Here is a 21,618-nt window from a genome sequence, read left to right on the forward strand (position 1 = left end):
GGGCAGGGAAGCTCTCCCCACTCCATGGTGTGACAGGGAGGTGATGGCCCCTGGGACAGTGTCTAATTTTATTACATCACAGTGAGATCGAGGCCAGGAATCACTACATGAGTGTGTGTGTGTGTCGGGCGGGGGTAGTGTGGAGTAAGGAGTGAGGGGGGACACAGGCTTTGAAGCCCAACTGCACTCAAATATTAGTCATGCCTCTTATTCATTCTGTTTCTGGGGCAAGTTATCGAGCCTCTCTCAGCCTCAGTCTCTTTTCACTAAAATAGACATCATGACTCTTAACCCTCAAACTTCTGGACAGTATTCTCCCCATGAAAAGGCAATCAAACCCCGATTTACTTCTAGACTTCAGAATAGGGCAGCAACCTTGGCGTTTCGATGAGGTTTGTGTTATCTCTAGAAGGATATTACATACATTTAGTGGGCATAAAATTTATGCACTGTAATTAGGATGTGTAAGAATGTAAATTAATTTTTCTATAACTGAATTAAATTTCCTCATGAGCCTTCATTTCCCCTGACGGAAGGGAAAAAATATTGCTTTTGAGGATTGTTCAGTTTACAACTAGACTTTTTAGGTGAAATCTTTAGTTTAAATCCAGTCTATTGAAGATTATGCTCTAGTCTTCTGTATTTCCTTCTCCTCTGGTGTATCAGAGCATATGTCTACCACTGGCTTCAAGAAGAGATGTCCCATCAGAGTCCTCTGTTTTAGCTTATTCAGGAGTGGCCCATACAGCTGGGGCTCTGTGTGGAGGCCACTGCGTCTATTGGGGGTGGCTGGTCCGTGGTGCCCTCCACTTGTATCTGCTGCAGATGTCCAGAATTCTGCTGCCAACCCAATCACGAGGTCCATATGTTTCTTCTTAGCCTGACCCCAGGCCTCTGGAGGCCGCTGACCGTCTTAGTATCTTGGCTGCCTTTCCTTACATTTAATGGAGAAGAATCAATTAGCATATCCAAGGCCCTCTTTACCTAAACATCCAAGGCCACCATGTTGGCTCAGAGCATACTACAAGGTGTTACAAATCTTCCGATGTTCCAATACGATGGTAGGCACAGGCCCTGACTGTTATGGATTCCCTCTTAACTTATTTGGCATTTCTAATTTCTCATCTGCCCCTTGCCCCAACACAGTTTTGACTGTGAAATGGGGCTGGATCAAAGCTACTGCCATTGATCCAATTCTCCTGCTCTTCTGTGAAACACTTCTCTTGGTTCAAACCCCAGCCATTTTCATGCAGAGGAAACAGCTTATATATTATGCTTATATAATGTCTTAGGTAATTCCCTGTACTAGACTTATTATAAAAATTCTGTGGTCTGAGTCTTACGAGCTTGACTTTTCAACCTTCCAAAAGAAACTCTTTTCAAAACAAAACCAGCTCTTGTTGTTTTTTTTTCTTTGTTCCCCTCTCCTTTTCCCTCTCTCCCTTCTTCTCTCCACTTATCTCTTACAATCTAATATTCTTCGGCATTTAAGCAATTATTAGTCTCCATGTACTTATGAAATTAAAAACAACTGTCACAACAAACTGACCCTCAAACTTCAATGGCTTAATGTAATAGAAGTTGATTTCTCACCTTTGGAACAGTTTGATGCAAGTGAGGAACTCTGTTGCGTTCGGCATGAAGTTTCTAAGAGAGGGTGGAGAAGGTACATCTGTCTGTCTTGGGAGGGAACCATATTACTAGATTTTGTATTCAGTCGGGGAAAACCAGTCACATGGGCCCGCCTTGATGCAAGAGAGGCTGAGGACTATTGTCCGTATATGCAGCCGCTTCCCAGCCACAGTTCTAAACAGGGATTGTCTTTCCAAGTGCTGACTTTAGCAGAATCGTAGAATGTGTGCGGCACTGTACTGTGTATATGGAATAAAAAGATTATTAAGACATGGTCCTTATCCTCAAGGGGCTTTTCTTAAGTATTGGTAAGCTATTAATCTTTCCATACTGCTAGTGGTTGTTGGTGACAGTAAGATTCAGCCTTTTGATTTGTCCTTATTGATGCAAAGGATCATGAATATGGAGTGCAGGGGGAAGAAAATCAGCTAATAACCAAATTGAAAGCTGAGAGGGGTCTTGAAGATCATCTGTACAAAAACTTTGTCCATGGATAAGAAAATCTGAGACCCTCAGAACTTGATCAAATTTTCCTAATTAGTGCCAGAACCAAGTTAAAATCCAGCTCTTTTTATTTTCTAGTCTTAAACACTTTTCAGTATATATTGGAATCTGATGACTATGCAAAATATAAGAGTTTATAAACTTGGCTTTTTAAAAATATGTTTTCAGGCAAATGGGGCTAATGGTATGTAGAATTCCCCAGCGTGGTTCAGTCAGCACTCACCATTATCCCTAGAAAACGCATAGTCGTTGTGGCTTCATGTGGAAACTGTGGTGTCCTTTGGAGTACTGTCTTTGCTTCCACTTTGTATTCTCCCTGCGTTCAGCAGCATCTCCGTTCATATGCCCCAAAGCTGTCAACTTCACCTTAGACAATGATGTCTACCAGGTTTAATTCGTCCAGCTAGCAGTCTGATGTTTCGTTCCTGCATACGGTGCTCTCTACCATGTACCCAAAGCTGCTGGCCATATCTGTAAACAATTGTATTTAATAGTATGATTATCGTGACCTCGCCCAGAAGACCCAAGTACATTAGCTTAAATGGCCACGTCACTATGATCTGTCAGCTGTGGTTGGCTTGGCATTGTCAGCTTTTATGCAGCGGTGTAAGGAGCTTGGGGATTTATGAGAATTAATTCTGACTTATGAATCCCTGGGTAGAAGGCATACCTGGTATGTAATGTAGTATTTTCCCTAATGGAGATTTCTTTTCATGGAAATGCTTCTGACCTGAAAACTCAACTCCAGAAACTCTCAGACTCATGTATACTTCTCAGGTGGACACCGACCTGTGAGGCTGGAACTCAGGCTACTCCTGAAGATTCCAACTTTCTATCCTGAAGAGGTGGTAGCGGTGGAGATATGTCAGAATAAAATGGGGAAAACAGTTTACTAATACTTAAGGTAAGCTCCTTGAGAAGAAAGTCCATGTCTTAATTTCCTTTTTATTCTTAAGACCCCAAAGTGGAGCTGTTTAGCAAATTCTGATTCTATTCCCCAGGCTGGCAATCGAGATCTTGTAGAAGTTTAGTCTTGGTTTTTGAAACTAAGAAGAAGCTGTAAATATTGTGTGATTATGAAGCTCTTCACACACAGTGGGTCTACTTTGCACCACAGTACATGGCAGTAGAATTTCTAGTTCCCTGGATGCTCTGGAGAGTCTCGGACTCATTGCAATCTAAAACCCTGTACTCAGCTCTTCAGCTGGAAGAAATAGAGTGAGATGGGAACCTTAATTTCTTAATTTATAAATAAAAATGAAGTTTCCTACAGACCTAGACTTGGATATTTTAGCTATACCTAAGTATTCACCTACATTTTCCCATAAAGCTACTGAGACACTGATTTACATTTCAGACATATTTTAGATTGTACCGAAATGGCCAGGTTTCTCCTAAGCTGCCCGCCCTCCCCCAACTCCCCACCAAAAAAAAATCATTCTACGAGGCTAGAATCAAGCCCACTGAGACTTTTCACCAAGAACAAAATTACTTTGTGTATACATCAAAAAACAGTTGAAAAGAACTTGTTATATTTTTCTGCACTGATATCATCAGACTAATAGCATGGCAGTCAGTTAGTTGGCATTGTTCTTTTTGGTGTGAATAGCCAGAAAGGCGTAACTTCAGTTGGCCCAAGAAACCTGTCCCTTCTTCTGGATTCTAAATTTGAACGTATAGTTTAGGTTCTTGCCCTTTCACTTTCTCCTGGACTGACATTGGAAGACTTCATCCAGCTGTTCACTTAGCCAATTATACAGCAAAGATTTACTGAGAATTTGTACTGTGTGGGGCACTGTGCTGGGCGTTAGGAATCTGAAGATGAGTAAGGCATGGCCCTTACATTTAAAGAGGTTGTCTTAATGTCTGAAGGAGGAGATGAATGTTATCAGACTGTATTCATAGTGGGAGAGTGATCAAATTCATTTAGGACAGCATGTAGCACTGCTCTATTGCACACTTCCAGGGATCACGTTAAAAGTTTCCTGTGTGAATGACAGCCCTTAAGGTACAATGCGAGTGATACCCTGGAGATGTGTGACATGGCTGTTCTGGGAAGAGTCACAAAAAGGCTTCATAAAGGATGAGACACTTAAGCCTTCAAACGATGAATAGGTAGACTAAATATAGAAGGACATTGCAGGGAATGACCCAGGCAGAGGAATAAAATATGGATATGGTAGGACTATAAGTGGACAAGTAGAGGTGTGGTAGAGGGTGAGGTTGTAGATGGAAGCGGAAGCCAGAAAGGAAATGTCTTACGTGCACATAGGCAGTTTGAAATGCATTTGGTTAGTGCTGAAGAATCTTTAAAAGGCTTTAACTGTGGCATTTTTAAAAGTTCATCTTGAAAGCAATGTGGAAGATGGACCTGTGTAGGGTAGGGTGGAAGGGGGACCTGGAGAACAGGGTGATAAGTTAGGAGGCTATTGAAATAGCCCAAGCAGAGAAGCGATGGAAGTTTGAGTTGGAGCGGTGAGGTGGATCATGAGTCAAGTTATGTAGGAGGTAAAATCCATAGGTCTAGGTAACTATTAAGAAGTAAGGGATAGGTAAAGGGAGATGCTGAGGATGAAAGCTATATGGGTGAATCATAAATCATTTAACCACGGTAGAGGAGCCAGAATGAAGGCGACTTTGGGCACATGGATGACTAGTCTGAAGCATGTTGAATTGGAAATTGGGACCACCAGGACAGTTGCAGAGATAAGACTGGAGTTAAGGGGAGATGTGTGGGACACAAAAAGTAATTTGGAGCCATCAGTGTTTAAAGTATATCAGAAGATAGTCCGCTAAATTCCTAATTTCTCCCTTCTCTCCACCCTAAAATGACATCTGATGAACTTTCCCGATGATTAACTTTTTCAAAGCCATCACTTGTAATCTAGTCAGTCTTAGCTGTCAGATTGAATTACCACTTACACGGCCCTCCACTTGATTATTCCAAGTCCTTTCCTAAGGTTTCTCTGCTCTTCTGTTTCCCTGATGGCTTCTAGGTAAATAGTTGAATAGATTTTCTCCTGGGCTCTAGTCCAGCATTATTCAGTGAAAGATCATACATCTGATTCCCTGCTCTACCACTTTTGAGCCATGTGGTCTTGTGCAAATTATTAAACTTCTCTGAGCCTTGGTTTATTTATCTTTGCAAGAGACTTTAACAATAACCTGTGCACGATTCTTTTTTAAAATTTAAATGTGATGAAGTGTTTAGCCTGACACATCAATAGATGCTCAACAAACATTACATTTGTTCATTCATCAATTTTGTAAATTAGAATCTATTAAACTTGACAGAAAACTTTGAGACTCTCTCACCTAATTCTACCAAATTAAAGATGAGAGAACTGGAGAATGAAAATGACCAACATTACATAGCCAGTTAGTGGCCATCTATGGACTCCACACCCTCATGTTTAACTTTGTACCATGCTTCTTCTTTCCAGCTTTTTTTAGAAGAGTCTCTGACTTCCTATATATCACCATAGCTCTACTGGGCTTCCTTTGGGGAGATAGGAAAATGAAGACTGTATTGGCTAGCTACTGCTGCAAACCAAATTACCATAAACTTAGTGGCCTAAAACACTGTGTATCTATTAGCTCATAGTTTCTGTATGGCAGAGGTCCTGGTACGGCTTAATCGAGTTCTCTGCTCAGGGTCTCACAAGGCTACAACAAGGTGTCGGACAGGCTGTGTTCTCATCTGGAGGCAGAATTCACTTGCAGGTTCACTTGGGATGCTGCAGAATTCATTTCTTTATTATTGAAGGATTCAGGTGTCTGTTTCTGTACCAGATGTCAGTTGGAGGTCGGTCTCAGGAACTAGAGGCCACTCAAGTTCGATGCCATCTGGCTCTCTTACAGGTCCTCTCACAATATAGCATCTTACTTCTTCAAAGCCAGTAGCAGAGATTCACAACTTGTCTGCTAGCCAGTCATGTATATATAGTTATGGGACATAATTACAAGAGTGACATCCCATCCCTTTTCCATATTCCATTGGTTAGAACAAGTCCAGGTCCCACTGACACCTGAAAAGAGGGGATTATACAGGGCTGATACCAGGGGTCAGAGATCATGGGGCCATCTTAGAATTCATCTCTCTGCAGATACCATGGCAGGTTTCATTGTGAGAGTATCATAGAGCACAGTCTGGTTGGCCCTCAGCCTCCTTTAATCATAAGCCAAAACTCTGCACTGCTTTTGGGGAAGCTGGATCTGAAATGACCACTGGAGCCAGACCCAAGGTATCCTCAGGAGACCCTGTCAGACCCACAGTGGCACCAAAGGACAGAGTGGTGCTTTGGGAAGGAGAAGATATGTGTGTTTACACATGTGTGTATATGAGTGTGTGTGTGTGTGTGTGTGTGTGTGTGTGTGTGTGTTTGACAGAGGGGTCCTTCCTGAGAGCACATCAAGAGATACTGCCTGCCATTCTGGCATTTTCTGAAGTGGCTTTGCCCTGAATTGTTGGTACACTCTGTGACATGAGTCATGCTGCCTCTTTATTAAAAATCCATCTTCTCCAGCTGAGGCAAAGCAAATATTTACCTATGTCTAACTCTGGTCTCAGCCATGGTGAATGTCTATGCCTTCTCTATGGACCTACCCAACCCGTTGGGTATGGCTAAAAGAAGGAAGACATTCTGGTTTTCTTCAGTCCTTCTGGGGACTGAAAAGTGGGAAGATGCTTTCTCTGTCTCCAGGACCCTGCCTGAGTGAATCCTGCCCACCACCACCTGACAGCATTTCTTGAAACGTCTTTCGCCCTGCTGCTCGCTTGCTCTTCCCGTGTTAAGTTGACGTGCCTCATTTTATCCATCTACTAAGCTTTGTAATGCTCCCCCGACACACACACACTGATCACCCTTTCCCCTTACATACTGTAATTTCCTACAACTACTCAATACCTAGGGCATGTTACACCTGAACAATATAGCAGTCACAACATATCTGCTAGTGTGATTCTACTGTCACCCTCCTATCCCACCTAAGTCCCCTCTTTATACTACCAACTGTCAAAAGCATGTCAGGCTTCTAAATCCCACCTTAATTATTACTGCATCCCCAATCATTCCACAAGCATTAATTTGCACTAACTTTGACCTCTTGTAGTATTTACTAAATCAACCTAATGGCCTATTTTAGGCAATTTATTGTGTTTTGTGTTACATTATTATTTAATTATTTCATGGAAATGTGTCTTGTTTCTCTGTTGAGATTATTAATCCCTTGAAGACAAGATCAAGGTTTTCCCACATTCTCTGTCTCTTCCTCCCTCCCTCCCTTCTTTCCTTTCCATGGTGTTTAAAATTTGGGCCGTGAGGCTAGATGGACTTGCATTTAAATCTCAACTTCGCCACTTCCTACGCGCATGAAGCCTCTGTGATATTCATTTTCTTTATGTTTAAATGAGGATTACAACTACCTCATATGTTGATAGAAGTCAGTGAAATAACGTATACAGAAAATAATGTACACATAGTAAGCATTCAACTAACAAAAGATGTTATAGAATCTTTAATTGCATATTAATGACCATTTCTGTTTCATCCAGCAAGAAATATTCGAGCACCTTCCAGGAGCTCAGTGCTGGAGGTGATGGAGGAATGTCAAAGAGCCAAGTGACCTTGCTCTTCAGCTCACTGTAGGCTGTGACCCAAAGCCCTTCAAGAGACCAAAACAGATAGTAATTGTTTTCAAAAACTGACTCCTCTCACAATGGTTTCATTATAAGGAGCTCTTTCAGTGTACACCTATTAGCATTCGAGAGGAGAGCGGCTCCCAGCTGGGCTTTTTTTCCATTTTCTCCTTCAATGGAAATGGGGGCCACCTCTGAAGAACAGGTGACCAGATGGCACTGGTTTGATGAGGTGTTAATGAGGTGAGCGATGGATGCCTTCCCATTGTGCTATAGGTGGGGGACAGGGACAGAGATGGGTTGACCGCCTGCAGGGTCCTCCTCTCTTCCCTAAGCTCATCCCCTTCCCCATGTATGCTCTTCACACTTGTTAGAGAGACAGAGAAATGTCTCATGATGCCATTGCCTCCTAAAGCTCCTGGGAGGCCCTCATATAAAGATGGTCACTAGGTAGGTAAGACGTAAGCGCCTAACAAATGTCTGCTGAGTTGAGGGTCTCCTTCTGGAAGCTGATGTCTGAACCCTAGAGAGTGTGTTCAGTCACCCTGACAAGACCGCTGAACTACCAGTTAAAAATGGAACTCAGAGAACTAACTGAAAGCCAAAGTATGAATGTTTATGTGTTGTTTTGCTGGACTCTCGGCTTTTAGGGGCATTCAAAGGCTTTCTCTGCTCCCTCTTGTGGGTGGCTCAATGAAATGGGAAATCTTCCACATTCATTCCTTCCTGTTAGAGTAAAATCACAAGTGGTAGGATTCTTCAGTGTTTCCTTTTATGGAATGCAGAGTACCTTGATTATTGATGAAATATCGCATTCTGAAAGTCCCAAAGAAACATGGGATTTCTTGCATGGGAGGTGCTCACCGAGCCAGTTGCAGCAGAAGAGAAAGCAAATGCTTCAGAGGAACAGGAAAGCACTCTAGCATTTGCCTAATCCACTGAGTGACTCACGGTGGATGCACCAAACTTGTTCCTTGGCATTCGGTGATGTTGTGTTTTACTGCCTTGTTCCGGCTGATTACCAGGTCCACTGATGTCAGTTTATGTCATAAACTACCCATTAACCTGTATTGCCCTTAGAATTCAGGTAGTCTCCCCTAAGGAGCTTGGAGGTGGAGAGAGTTGGATTCCTTGAATCCCTCAACTCTATGGCCGCATGGTAAAGAAAAGTATGAGGAAATTCTGCATCTGAGAAGACCCCAGCCCTGTGGCATTGAGGGGAAAGACAGTTTCCATTTCAGCTGCTCTCTATGCTCATCTCTGACCCATCTTTGGGTCAGGTTGGGCTTAGGGAATTTCAGACCAATGCTCCTGACCACCGTACAACTGTTGTTGCTAATGACTTTCCCTCACCCCCAGCTTTCTCAAGATATCTCTTGTGAGAGTTTAATGGAAAAATAAAGGACAGGGAAATGGCTCTTTAACTCACTGCAGGATTTAGCAATAGCAGCATCCTCTGTGGATTAATCTCTTACTGTGTGCCTCGCCCTGTGCCAAGCATTCTTCACACATTGATTTGACCAGAAACCCTACTAGGGAAGTGCCCTCATTATCAGCAGTTCCTGGTGAGGAGACAGGGCCCAGTGACATCAAATTAGGTGCCCAAGAGCACAGAGCCAGACAGTTAGAGAACTGGAGTGTCAATCACAGTCTCCTGATTTTAGAGTCAAAACTCTCAGGCACCATGTTATATTGCTCTATAAGTTTAAAGGAAGTCCAATTTTTATTTTATTTTATCTCTTCATCTCTTCATGGCACATAAAATTTTCACTCTTTTGTATCTCTTTTCTATTTATTGCCCTCCACCCTCCCATCAAACCAAAGATTAGCTGATATTAGTTAAGTTTATTCTTAAATATGACTGTGCCTTGGCACATGAGGTGCTTGAAGTGTATGAATACTTGTAGCTATCACTGATTCCTGCCAATTTTGTGTCAAGTACAGGAAACAGAATAATAATCTCAAAGTTTAGCCCAATAGATCAGGTCCAAGGAAGGGGAGGATGGTGAAGCATGGAAAGGAGAAGCTGAGGGAGGTTCTAGTCTGGGCTTATGGCTGCTGTGAGCACAGAAATGCTCGCTGGTGGGCAGTTCATTCAGCAGATTTGGGTATTGCGGATTGGGTTTTTGCCAAAGCTATGTAGCTTAGATTACCATACCTTAACCTACCCATCCATCTTCACATTATGTAAAGTGGGACAGTATGTGGATCCTGCCACAATTTGCTCTGAAACATGCAGCATCAATGAAGTCGTTTTGCCAAAAATGTTTGAACTGGGTTTTATTTAACTCCCAGGTTACAGGAAATATAGGAGTTAGGAACCAAGGCAAATGACTCAAGGAGCAAGTAATCGGACAAATCCAGAAGGCAGGGCATTCTACAGGACCCCTGCTAGTCTCCTCCACTAGTCAATGATGTGAAAAAATGCAGAGGTAGGAGGTGCAAAGAGGCTTCGCGAGATTCAAAGAAAATAAAGAAATATAACAACGAAACATGACATGTGAACCTTGATTGGATCCTGCTTTGAATAAATGAGTTATAAAACACATCTGGAGAATCATGAAAGATATTTGAATATGGAACAAGGACTATATGACATGCAGATATTATTGTTAATTTTGGTAGGTGTAGTAAGGGGATGGTGATCATATAGGAAAATGTCCTTACTTTTCAGAGACGCTGCTGAAGTCTTCAGGAGTAAATTGTCATGATGTCTAAAATTTACTTCAAATACTACATCACAAAATAGTAAAGTATGTGTGACAAATGCTAATAATTGTTCATTCTCGGTGATGGGTATATGATGTTCATTATACTACACTATTCTGACTATGATAAATCTAATGAAATGGAAAATTACCACCATGGTTTGGCAGTGTAAAAGCAATGTCGTGATTTATAAGACCTATTTACAAGATAATTGCCACATGTACAATGGCTATTAGGCATATTGTGAATATGTCAGATTCATTTTGGTGAGTCTTTTTGATTCCCAAACCACTGTGCTCAAGTGCACTCAGACAGCTGTTGTAAATGGGCTGAAAAGAACCTTCTCACGTGGTGTGTGTGGTCCAGCTTAAGAAGCACATGGAAGGAACCTTGTCTGAGGCTCTGAGGATACCAACAGCTGGAGGGCTGCATGGCCCTCCTCCGGGCAGGGTTGGGAGGCTGCCCACCCCAGTACTCCTCTTATGGTTACAAGGAATCTGTTATTAGCACTTTTCCTGCTTAATTTTTCCAAGTCAGCGGCCACATTCTGATGTCTTCTGCCATTTCACCTGTCCTTTCTTGAAATTTTCTTGTCGAATTTTTATGACTCATCCCATTTCTACTCTGCTTAAGGATTTTATTATGATTTATACTGCAGTTCTCTGTTTGACAACTTTTTTTTTCCCTAGTACCATCTGCCTCTTTGTAGAGAACTGGTGATACACACACAGATTTACACACCACACATCTTTGGTGAATGTCAAATTTGAAATTGTTCATGCACTAAGTGACACTTAGGAGAATACTTAGGAAAAGGTAAATTGTTCATCAAAACTGGACCAGATGTTTATCATTTGGATCATGTGGGTTAGTTTCATTTTTGTTTGCTGTCACAGTGTTTTCCTCTTGGTGGGAAGATCGACTCAAACTCACCTTCCCCTACTGCCTAATTCTCCATTCATTCCCCTTGTCTTGTTGGTTTGTTTGGGGTAATATAGCTTTTGAGCATTCTTCTCTTGTTAGAGTCTGTAATGCCTTTTCTAAATTGAAATTCTTCCTTCAGGGAGCCAAGAGCTCTGATGCTTCTAAATTTACATCTGGGTAACAGATTTGCTACAAAGTTGGAATACTGAGGTACACAATTAATGTTTCAGAAATTTTACAAAGAGTTACATTCCTTGAGGTCTCTTCCAGTGAGTTCCTTCATCAGGGACAGATGGTCTACTTTAAGGACTATCAGGAAGTTTCACAAACATGACATAATGTTTCTCTCTCTTAAGATATTTCTTTTCGGTTTGGATTCTGAGACATAGTCCCTGTGCCCATCCCATTCTCTGTCTCTCTCTCTCTGTCTCTCTCTCTGTCTCTCTCTCTCTCTCTCTCACACACAGACACACACACAGATTCTGATGAAAATAATGTCTAGAAAGGTTTTTGCATTGCCTTTTATAAAGAGAATATATTTGCTTCTAATAATATGGATTAGTTACTTTACCATCTTTAGATCATAAAAACTCAGTTTTTGTCTTATGAAAAAGAACGTGCGTTACACAGAGCAAGCAAATAAACCATAAGCTCTTTGAAAAAGACTACAATAGAAAAGAAACTAAAGGTAATCATTCTGACCATGAGTTGTGATCAAAATTGTACTTTATACTTGTCCTACATCTGATATTTAGATGCAAGATCTAGCTGCAGAGTCTCATGCGCTTGCTCCTGGGATGGCGTTTAATAGGCTGGATCTGGAGACGTGATGTACGTTCAATGATTTTTAAAAATCTCAAATGCAAATCAATTTTAAACTATCTTCATAAGAGTAGGAAAATGCCCCCAAATCCAGTTGTGTCAGTTCCTTTGAGGCAGTTGTATGTATTTAGAGGCAATAATACATGTTTGAATTCTTTCAATGGCTTTCTATGCTGAATATTCTTCATTTAAAAGTAGCATTTCTCCCACCTTGAAATGTAAATATGTTATGACTACAATTTGCTTGAAGCATCTGTGCCACTACAATTTACACACACTGTGTCACTCCTCCCTTACGTTCTATAGATCCCTGAATGTAGTTGGAAGTCGTCAAAGCTCTTGGGCGGGGTAGAGGGGAGAACAGGAAAGCAATGATTATGCTCAACCAGGACTGTAAACTCCCTACAAGTGCGAAATGACTCACGGCCTCTCTGTGACATGAGTCACTCCAATATAGAACTGGAGTTGTTAGCTACTACACAGCCCGTGGCTGTTTGCTCTGGAGGCAGATGGACTTCGGACTTCTGCAGAGGCTAAAGAGCTGTGACTGAGGAGCCAGGGGCATTCTCTCCAACAGAGGTAGCTGGAGACCTTGGTCCCATTTTCTCCCTGGGTTTTATATCTCAGAGTATTCTGTTCCCTAAAATAAGGTGCTGCCAATATTTTTCACTCAAGGAACTGAACCAGAGAGAATTTTAATTTACAAAACGTAAAATAAAAAAGTAAGTAACAATATATTCACCTCTGATTTCTCAATTGTAACTAAAATCATCAAATGCTAAATGTAAGTGCCTTGTCTTTAGCCCCTTAAAAACAATTACTGTCCCTGTTATGTATTTTGAAAGTATTTGAAACTGTTATGAAAACTCAACAGTTCTCAGGTCTCAGTTCCTCAAACCCTAGCTGACAAAGTCTGACACACCCCGACATATCCCCGTTGACTTGAAATAGTGGCTGGCTCAGCACGGGTCATGCACGCACCCGCACCTGCATTGCCCTGTGCACCCAGCCTTCCTAAGAGCATCTCCTCCCAGTCTGACTCCGCTTCAGCTTCATATCCTCCATCTTGGAAACAATAACTTGAAGGATTGCTCTCCAGCAAATTGTAACACTCTAGGGGGAAATCTGGGATATAGCTAGTGGTCTAGGGAATAGGACTAACATGCAGCTTTGGAAAACGTAGCTTTGTGTCTGTATCACAGAAAATTTTCTAGTTTGCCTTGAGAAAAATCAGAGCTGTTCCCCAGAAAGATGAGAAGAAGGTGGTCAATCTTGAAATTTTCTTGTCGAATTTTTATGACTCATCCCATTTCTACTCTGCTTAAGGATTTTATTATGATTTATACTGCAGTTCTCTGTTTGACAATTTTTTTTTTTCCCTAGTACCATCTTGGGCGGGGTAGAGGGGAGAACAGGAAAGCAATGATTATGCTCAACCAGGACTGTAAACTCCCTACAAGTGCGAAATGACTCATGGCCTCTCTGTGACATGAGTCACTCCAATATAGAACTGGAGTTGTTAGCTACTACACAGCCCGTGGCTGTTTGCTCTGGAGGCAGATGGACTTCGGACTTCTGTTTCCAAGAAGCACCAACTACCTCCTCTTAGGACTAAGGACTCTTTACTGTGCATGTAGCTGCCTTGTCCAGATCTATGCTTTCAATTAACTCTGCAATATGATGTTAGTCAATGATGGCTTAAAAATTAGTGTTGAACCTCCCCATTAATTGTTTTTTAATTGATTCTTCTGAAAACTTAAAAAAAGAAAAAAAAACCTTTGATCCCAAAGAAATAATTCTCTAGTTGTAAAATTGTGTCAACAAAGTAAGCATTGGAGGATATTTGAGATGCATTCCTCGTGTCCTTTGTCATCTAACGGAAGTGTCCATTTACATGTAAAATCTCCCAATGTTAGACCAATTTGTGTGTGATCATAGCCTTTAGTTGATTTGAGTCATGGATGTTCCAGGTAACACTATAGAATTTGTCAAAGGACCTTCCTGCTGTCAACATGTCACAAATTCCTCGATGGCTCTGTCCCACTTAATGCTACTCAGGAAGGCAGTTGGGGGGATAGGAAGCAGGTATAGTAAGGCATATTGGCTTCTGGTTTACTTGTCCCCAGTGCTATCTGGCTAAGCAGATGAAATGAATAACATCTATAGTCAAATAAAACGTACTTACTTTTCTTTAACTTCTAGGTAATGTTTTATTGATACCTACAATTTGGATTTTCCCTAGAGATGTCCTTGTAATGAATCCTATTTCCTAGGATTCATTCTTACTGTAATTAATATGAAGTAACCACCCCCTTACCCCACTTATGTTTTTGCTTTGTTTCTTTACTATATATTTATAAAGTACGGTGGGAATGGTTTTACCCTGACTTATTTGAGAGAAGCTAAATGATGATTATGAAGGAAGAGAGTTTACCTGATTATTAGTATGGAGCCATGTAGAAGGGGAAAAGGGAGAGGGTGCTCCAAGCGAGCCTTAAGCAGCAAGGCTTTAGCACCAACTGCTGGGAAAGACCAGTTTTTCTGCCAGGACTGCATCTTTCAGTGATGGAGGGGCCTGAACCAGGACTCAACAGCTATAGGGTCCTGACACAGCCTTCTCTTCTGCTTGGAGGACTCTCATCATGTCACGCCGGAAATTTTGCATTTAAAACCAAGACACTCCCCTCTCTGCTTCTAAGTGGTAATTCCTATGACTATCATTGCTGCTGCCACCACATGATTGGCTAGAGATGAGGAAGAAATTCATATGGGTCTCAAACAAGGACAAATAAGGAAAGCAAAGGACAGGGCTGGTGGGAAAGGAAAATAGAAGCAGAGGATTGGGAGGACAGTGAAACAGAGCCGTGGAGTTTGTGCGATGACTGTGGTGCCCACCAGTGGCATTTCCATGTAGTTGGACCCTTGGACCTCACAGGTGCATGGTAGACGTCCACCTTTCTCGCCTACCTGAAGTGTGTCCGAGTCACTTCTTTTGACAATGAACTATGAGGGAGGTGATACGTATTTCAGGTCTAGGCGAAAGCTTCTGGACACAATGTATACAGCCCTACATCTCTCTTTGCTCTAGCAACATCTGAGAAAATGGCTGCTTCATCAGCCTGGATCCCTGAGTGACTGCAACCAGCAGAGCCCCTCGCCAAACTATGATGGACATGCGGGATGACTGAGAAATAAATTTTGTTGCTGAAGCATCTGAGATTTGGGGGATATTTGTTATCGAAGTGTAACCAGGCCTGAAGGGTAAATAGAAGCTGAGAAAATGCCAAACACTAACATATTAAGAAAGAAAGTGATATCGTTAAAGATGAAGGAAAAGATTTTTAAAAGTAGAGATTAAAGAAGATATGGAGAAAAGGAGGGAGCAGGGAGCAAAAGTGAATACAGGAGAGAAGAGAAAGAACAGAGGATGGGGAGAAGAAAGAGAAAGCGAAAAGTGAGAAAGTAACCAAGAGTGTGGTTGACCAGAATATCTGGAGTGATAACTTGTCATATACAGTAAGTGTATTTGCCTTGATATTATGTATTTTCCTTTATCTCATAAATAGTTATTAGCTAGTATCTTCTTAGTTATGCGTCAACCTGTATATTGAAACCAGCATTATTTTTACATGGAAATAAGCTAAAGCACATGGGCATTGGATGTGTTTGATATTGGACAGTCTAGCTTTATTATGAAATAATAGTTGGTTGCAGAAGACAGCCTGACAAATCATCTAGTTCTGAGTTCTTTAGACCATGCTCTGAGGTGCTCTAAGGCTTCCACAAGGCTATCTCAGGGGCTGAGGTAAGGGGGACTAAGCAATTGATCCATCCTGGCTGTACTTTTATGTAATATGTATAGCAAGCTTTCACATAAGATTTTATTTAAAGATAGTGTTCTCATTTTAAAAGAAAATAAAGTTTTCTAACAACGGATCCAGTCTGTTAAGGACAAGACTCCACACACTTCTTTAATATTACATCCAAGTATCATGTATGAAATTAACTAACTTTTCATTCAGAATGAAATGAGGTTTGCAGCTTAAAATATGACTTATTAATGGAAAGTTGTGGTTGGCCAGGGATCTCTTGATCAGAGGGGGTGGGAGGGGGCCTTAATAATGGACAGTGGGGAATGAAAGACCTACAGAGAGGGTCCTATGGAGAGAAGACCTTATATGTTTTGGGGATGACTGAAACAAGAAATTACCCGAAGCTCTGATTTTATAGAAGGCCCATTCCTTGTTCAGAATCCAAAACCGCATTCTAGCATTTTCATTAGAATGCATGGCGAATCTCCCCTCTAATCGAAAGCCGGAAGCAGCTGCCAAGGATGCCCAGGATGTACTTTGTTCCCAGAGGACCATGGCCAGTCACCCAACAATCACAGGGGTTATTGACTTCTGAGGATGAAGTGGGTAGGACCAAAAGAAAGTCTTACAGGCTATTTCTGGTTTGGATATCTGTTTTTCTCAAGGAAAGCTACACTGGCCATCTCTTGGTTAAAATGGCAGCTCGTGGGTTTGTAGCAGGACTGGGAGTTTCCTGCCGTGCTGTGGACCACAGCAGACCCCTATTTGTTTTGATTTGGTAGGAATGAGGTAGAGGGTTGCATCATCTAGAGGAGACTGTTGGACACTAGATTATATTGAAAAGGGAACATAATGGCAGTTATACAAACAGAAGCAGACACAAGAATAGCATCTGGAAATATGAAGAGTTAAATGAACTGCTAAGATTGGTTCTCCTGCTCCTTTGGTTATTTGTAAAGTAGGCAAGTTGTACAAATCATGAGAAATGCGTAACGGTACTTCTAGTGCTGAATGCACTATCTGTTCACTTTATATTATTCCAGACTTAGGTACTTGCAGGAATATTTTTCATCTGTGGATTGGTGAGATTTCTAAATTCAAAATACATAAAGGTAATTTGAGCTGTGTTTATATAATACATGTTCATGTTGGCAGTTTTCCCTAACTCTATTTCCATAATCATGCCTCCCTGCCCAGCACTGTAACTTTGGCTGTGTGTAAAGGAATAGCCCACCAGCGGCTAGGAATGGTCCCACGTGGACAATCTAGCATGATTTTTTTCTTCACTATCTAAAAAAAAAAGACGTACATATGTACCTGATTCTTTGGCTTACAAATAAAATAGTCCATTTCTCCTGTTGGTTATAGTTTAGGAGATGTTCGGGTCTATAAAAATATAATGGAGCCAATGAAAACTATAGCTTTCTCTGACCTTAGTATCTAGAGAGGAGAGAAACAGCATTAAAATCAGCCTCCATTTGGGTACCCAAGGAAGGGCAGCAGAGATTGTTTCATCGATGGTCAAGGCATGTTTCTCATATGAAGAAAGAGATTTGGGATTTGAGGATAAGAGAGGTACCTGAGAGTGAGTGAAGAGCTGCCTGAGCAGGCTGCAGAGTTAAGGGGCAATAATCAAAGACACATAGTTCAGGGAGGAGGAGAGGAGGGGGACAAGGAATGCCGAGGACCCCCTGGCTCAGGGCAGTGACAGGAGGAAATTAGAAAAAAAGGAAGAAATGACCACATGTGTGGGTCAAGGCTCCATTCAGCCAAAATTGTCCATGTGCAACCTTGACCTTGGAAAGAATAGGAGGCAGCATGGTTGAGAAACAGGGATACTGAACAACTGGTTACAGAGAAAAGAATAATAGTGCAGCCTCAGTCCCTGAAAACGTGTTCATTTATTGACAATGTTCTTTTGAGACTTCTGTGAAGAAATTTTTTTAAGTTGGAGCCTTGTTATATTATTAGAAAATGTTCTGAATAGAGAGGTAGCTCTGCGTTTCTTAGCTGAGACAGTTCTGCCCATGGAACCTGGGAAGAAAGATCTCTGTTTTAGTGTCTTATTATTTCAATTCGCTGAGGCCCAAAGAACTATTAAAATAATCCATGGATATATATCATTATGCATTTGTCAAGACCTATAGAATGTACAACACCAATAGTGAACCCTAAGTAAATTATGGACTTGGGGTAATAATGATGTGTCACTATAGGCTCATCAGTTATAACAAATGTCTCACTTTGATTGGGGATATTGATAATGGAGGAAGTTATTCATGTGTGAGGGCAAAAGATATAAGGGTAATCTCTGTACCTTTGGCTCAGTTTTGCTGTTAACCTAAAACAACTCTAAAATAAAGTCTATTTTAAAAAAGAAAAAAATAAATAATTTATGATCATACAAAGAGGCTGCATCATATAAGACATTACTATCTTCCATGGAAAATTTCAAGATTTTTATGCTAAGATATATGCTTTACATGTGATATTTTCAGAATTAGTGAATATCTCACATAGAAAGTGATGGAATCCAAAGTGATTTCCTGTAATAATAATTACTACTATTAAAATTAAAAGTGAGCTAATTAGGTGCATCCTTAGCATGAATCCATATGCAGCCATGTGTGCACTAGCATACATATGTTTGTACACACATACACAAGAAACTCCTCCATTTAAAACAAATCAAAAACCCCCTAGCGAGGAGCAAAGACTCAAACTCAGCTTTGAACTTGGGAACTTTCCACACAATATGTTTGCTGTGTATATGGATTTGATGAAACATGCCTGTGTTCAAGCCAAGAAATGCTGTCGTTGTGGCTGTTTGTCTTGGAGATGCGGGGTTTTGCCAGGGAACAGTGTGGGTGTAAAACAGTGGGGAGAGAAAGCGATAGGGCAAGATTCAGCCCTGGCAGGCATTAAGAAAGTGTAATATTATGCTTTCTAAGGTACTCTCTCATTAGAGATTAAATGAACAGATCCATGCTTCAGGTGGATGTTTAATGCCTTAAGTTAAGTGAAATGTTCCTGGAGATAAATCCATTTGCTTTTGTGTATGCTCTTGATGCTTAGTAAATGTTTAATGTCAACTCTGCATCTTCCTCAGGTTCCTTAAGTCATTCTCTGCATTCTCAGGGAGCAGCCTTGGCACTTCCCCAGAAAGCAGACTCTGCTACTGGATCCATACTTTCAAAAGTAGCCACCTCAGTATGACCCTGAGCTGACTGGGGGCAGACACACTACCCACAGTGACAACCCATAGTAACACACAGTTAGGGAGCTTATGAGCCAGCCTGTGTGTCATCTGCTTTTTCACCACTCCGTCCAGCAGCTTTTTCAGGCGGTTCTTCTTATTATATCATTTTACAGAAAGAGAAGATAAAGTTGAGAGGTTGCCCAAAGACAAATGGCTAGAAACTGGCACAGCAGAGGTTAGGACCCATGTTATTTCTAATTCCAAATGCATAGGCTTATACAGTGGATGGCTTATTCTTCTATCCCTAAATGACATCACTTCTTTCCAATGGAATCATTGCCCAACTTGGTTCCCACACTTAAAAGGTAAATCTTAAAAGGATGAATGCCTTTCCCTCTTGATTCAGCAGGGTAGTTGTTCTCCCAAAAGTGAACCTAGGAAGTGCTTAGAAATGACGGGCCTGAGTGCCCCGCCATGTCACATACCAGCTCACTGTGAATGAGGTCTCCTAAGAGTCTGGGCCAACAACCTAGAGCATGTTTTGTGGTTGTACTTTGGTGCTGCATGGTTGCTTGCAGTGACAGGAGTGTTTTTTTGTCTTAGAAATTGTTGGCCAAGTTTTCCAATCTGCAATAATCAGCCATCCTACACTCACCACTGGTAGGTCCACTGGGCACAGAATGAAAGAAATCAGCAAGGCTTTTGCCTCACCCAGCACACATTTTTGTTAAGTGATCTGCCCAGAAATGCCATTTATTCTTCAACGTTATTCATGCTGGGATGCCTCCTTACCTCTTGGAGCTGAAAAACTGAATTTAACAAGATGAATGGTGTGAACCTTGAGGCTGCATGGAACAAGAGCAAGATTAGTTATTTCTCAATTGCCAGCTAAATTCTAACCAATTTATAGATCGACAGGTAATGGCTCAAATCCACAGGATCTCTTCAGGTTGCCCTGGTACTTGGAAACTTTTCCGAGTGAAAATATATATGTATTTTACAAAAGCCAATAAGAGGGAGTTTTCAGGAAGTCACAGTTACCAAGTTTGTAGCAGTTGCCCAAGCTCTGAATAGCATCAGACAAATACTTAACAAATACATAGTTAACTCCATTCTCACATAATGTGGTTCTGATCCTGCCCCCGGGGGTGATCCTGATCTATGTTTTATTAAGTGTAGCCCAAGAAAGGCCGCCTTGGCTCCGGGGCTGCCAAGGGCCTTGACAGGTACTTCTGGGTGGGCCCAGGGTACCAAGGGTGTTTCTGGACCACTCAGACTCATGGCCCGCCCCTAATAAACAGTAAACTCTTCAGGCAGATTGAGCTTGTAGTTACTTTGCCCCTCCTTCAAACCTCTAAAAGGACTATAAGGATTTAAAATGACAAAACAAAACAAAACAAAACCAAAAAAAAAAAAAAAAAGGCAAAAAAAACAGATATAAGCCCTTAACAGAGAAGAGACACCAGAAACCTCATTTTGCAGTTGGGAAAGAGATGAATGAATGGCCACTGATTTGGGAGATCCCAGAAAGCTGAAACCTAAACCACAGCAGATAAAGACAAGAAGCAACCTGACTGTGCTTCACAAAACCAGGAGCAGTGGTGCCAGGTGCTTTTCAAAGTGGGGCAGAAGAGAGGGCTGAAAACTGGGGAGTGGCTTGAAAATCTGAGAGGCAGTTAGACACTAGATTTCCTCTCCTTCTCCCACTCTGCGCAACCCTACGAGCATGTTCCCTTTCCCCAGTGCTGGCAGGAAATCAAAAGTGTATTTTTGGAGGGGTAAACCAGAGGCATTCTGGCATGGGGAAAGACCAGACACAGCTGGAGACAGCCTAGTATGCCCCATGGAGCACTGGTTATGTTAGCAATCAGCTTGGGCTGGGGGAAGGGAAGACAATTTGAAGTCATTACCAGTTTCAGAGGTATAAATACTCCCACCCAAGCTAATTTCAAGCTAACAACATAATTCTGATCGTGGAATTGAGAAGAGATACGCATAATCAACTTTTTGTGAACTGAAGCGAGCTGGCTCAGGGACCACCAAGAATGCTAAAAATAGAGACATTAAGTTGAATATGCATACAAAATGTGGAATAACCTCCACTTTCATCTCCTTCTCTATTTGTTGCTCATATTCAGGCGACCAAGATAATACCTTACAGGCAGTAGATTGGAAGGTTTTTTTTTTCCCCCTTTGGAGAATCTGGTTGGTAAGAGATAAGAGGTACATGGAAATTCTTATGTCATCAATGTCTTCATGAAATGACCAATCAGACTGATCTATAATGAATTTCATCTGACAGCAAGCCCTCCCTACAAAGAGTTTCCAATGGCGCTTTACAGATCCACTCATATGTAAGCAGCTATCCAGAGATGACC

This window comes from Pteropus medius, unplaced genomic scaffold (genome assembly GCF_902729225.1).
Source record: "Pteropus medius unplaced genomic scaffold, Ma_sr-lr_union100, whole genome shotgun sequence".
NCBI classification, from domain to species: Eukaryota; Metazoa; Chordata; class Mammalia; order Chiroptera; family Pteropodidae; genus Pteropus; species Pteropus medius.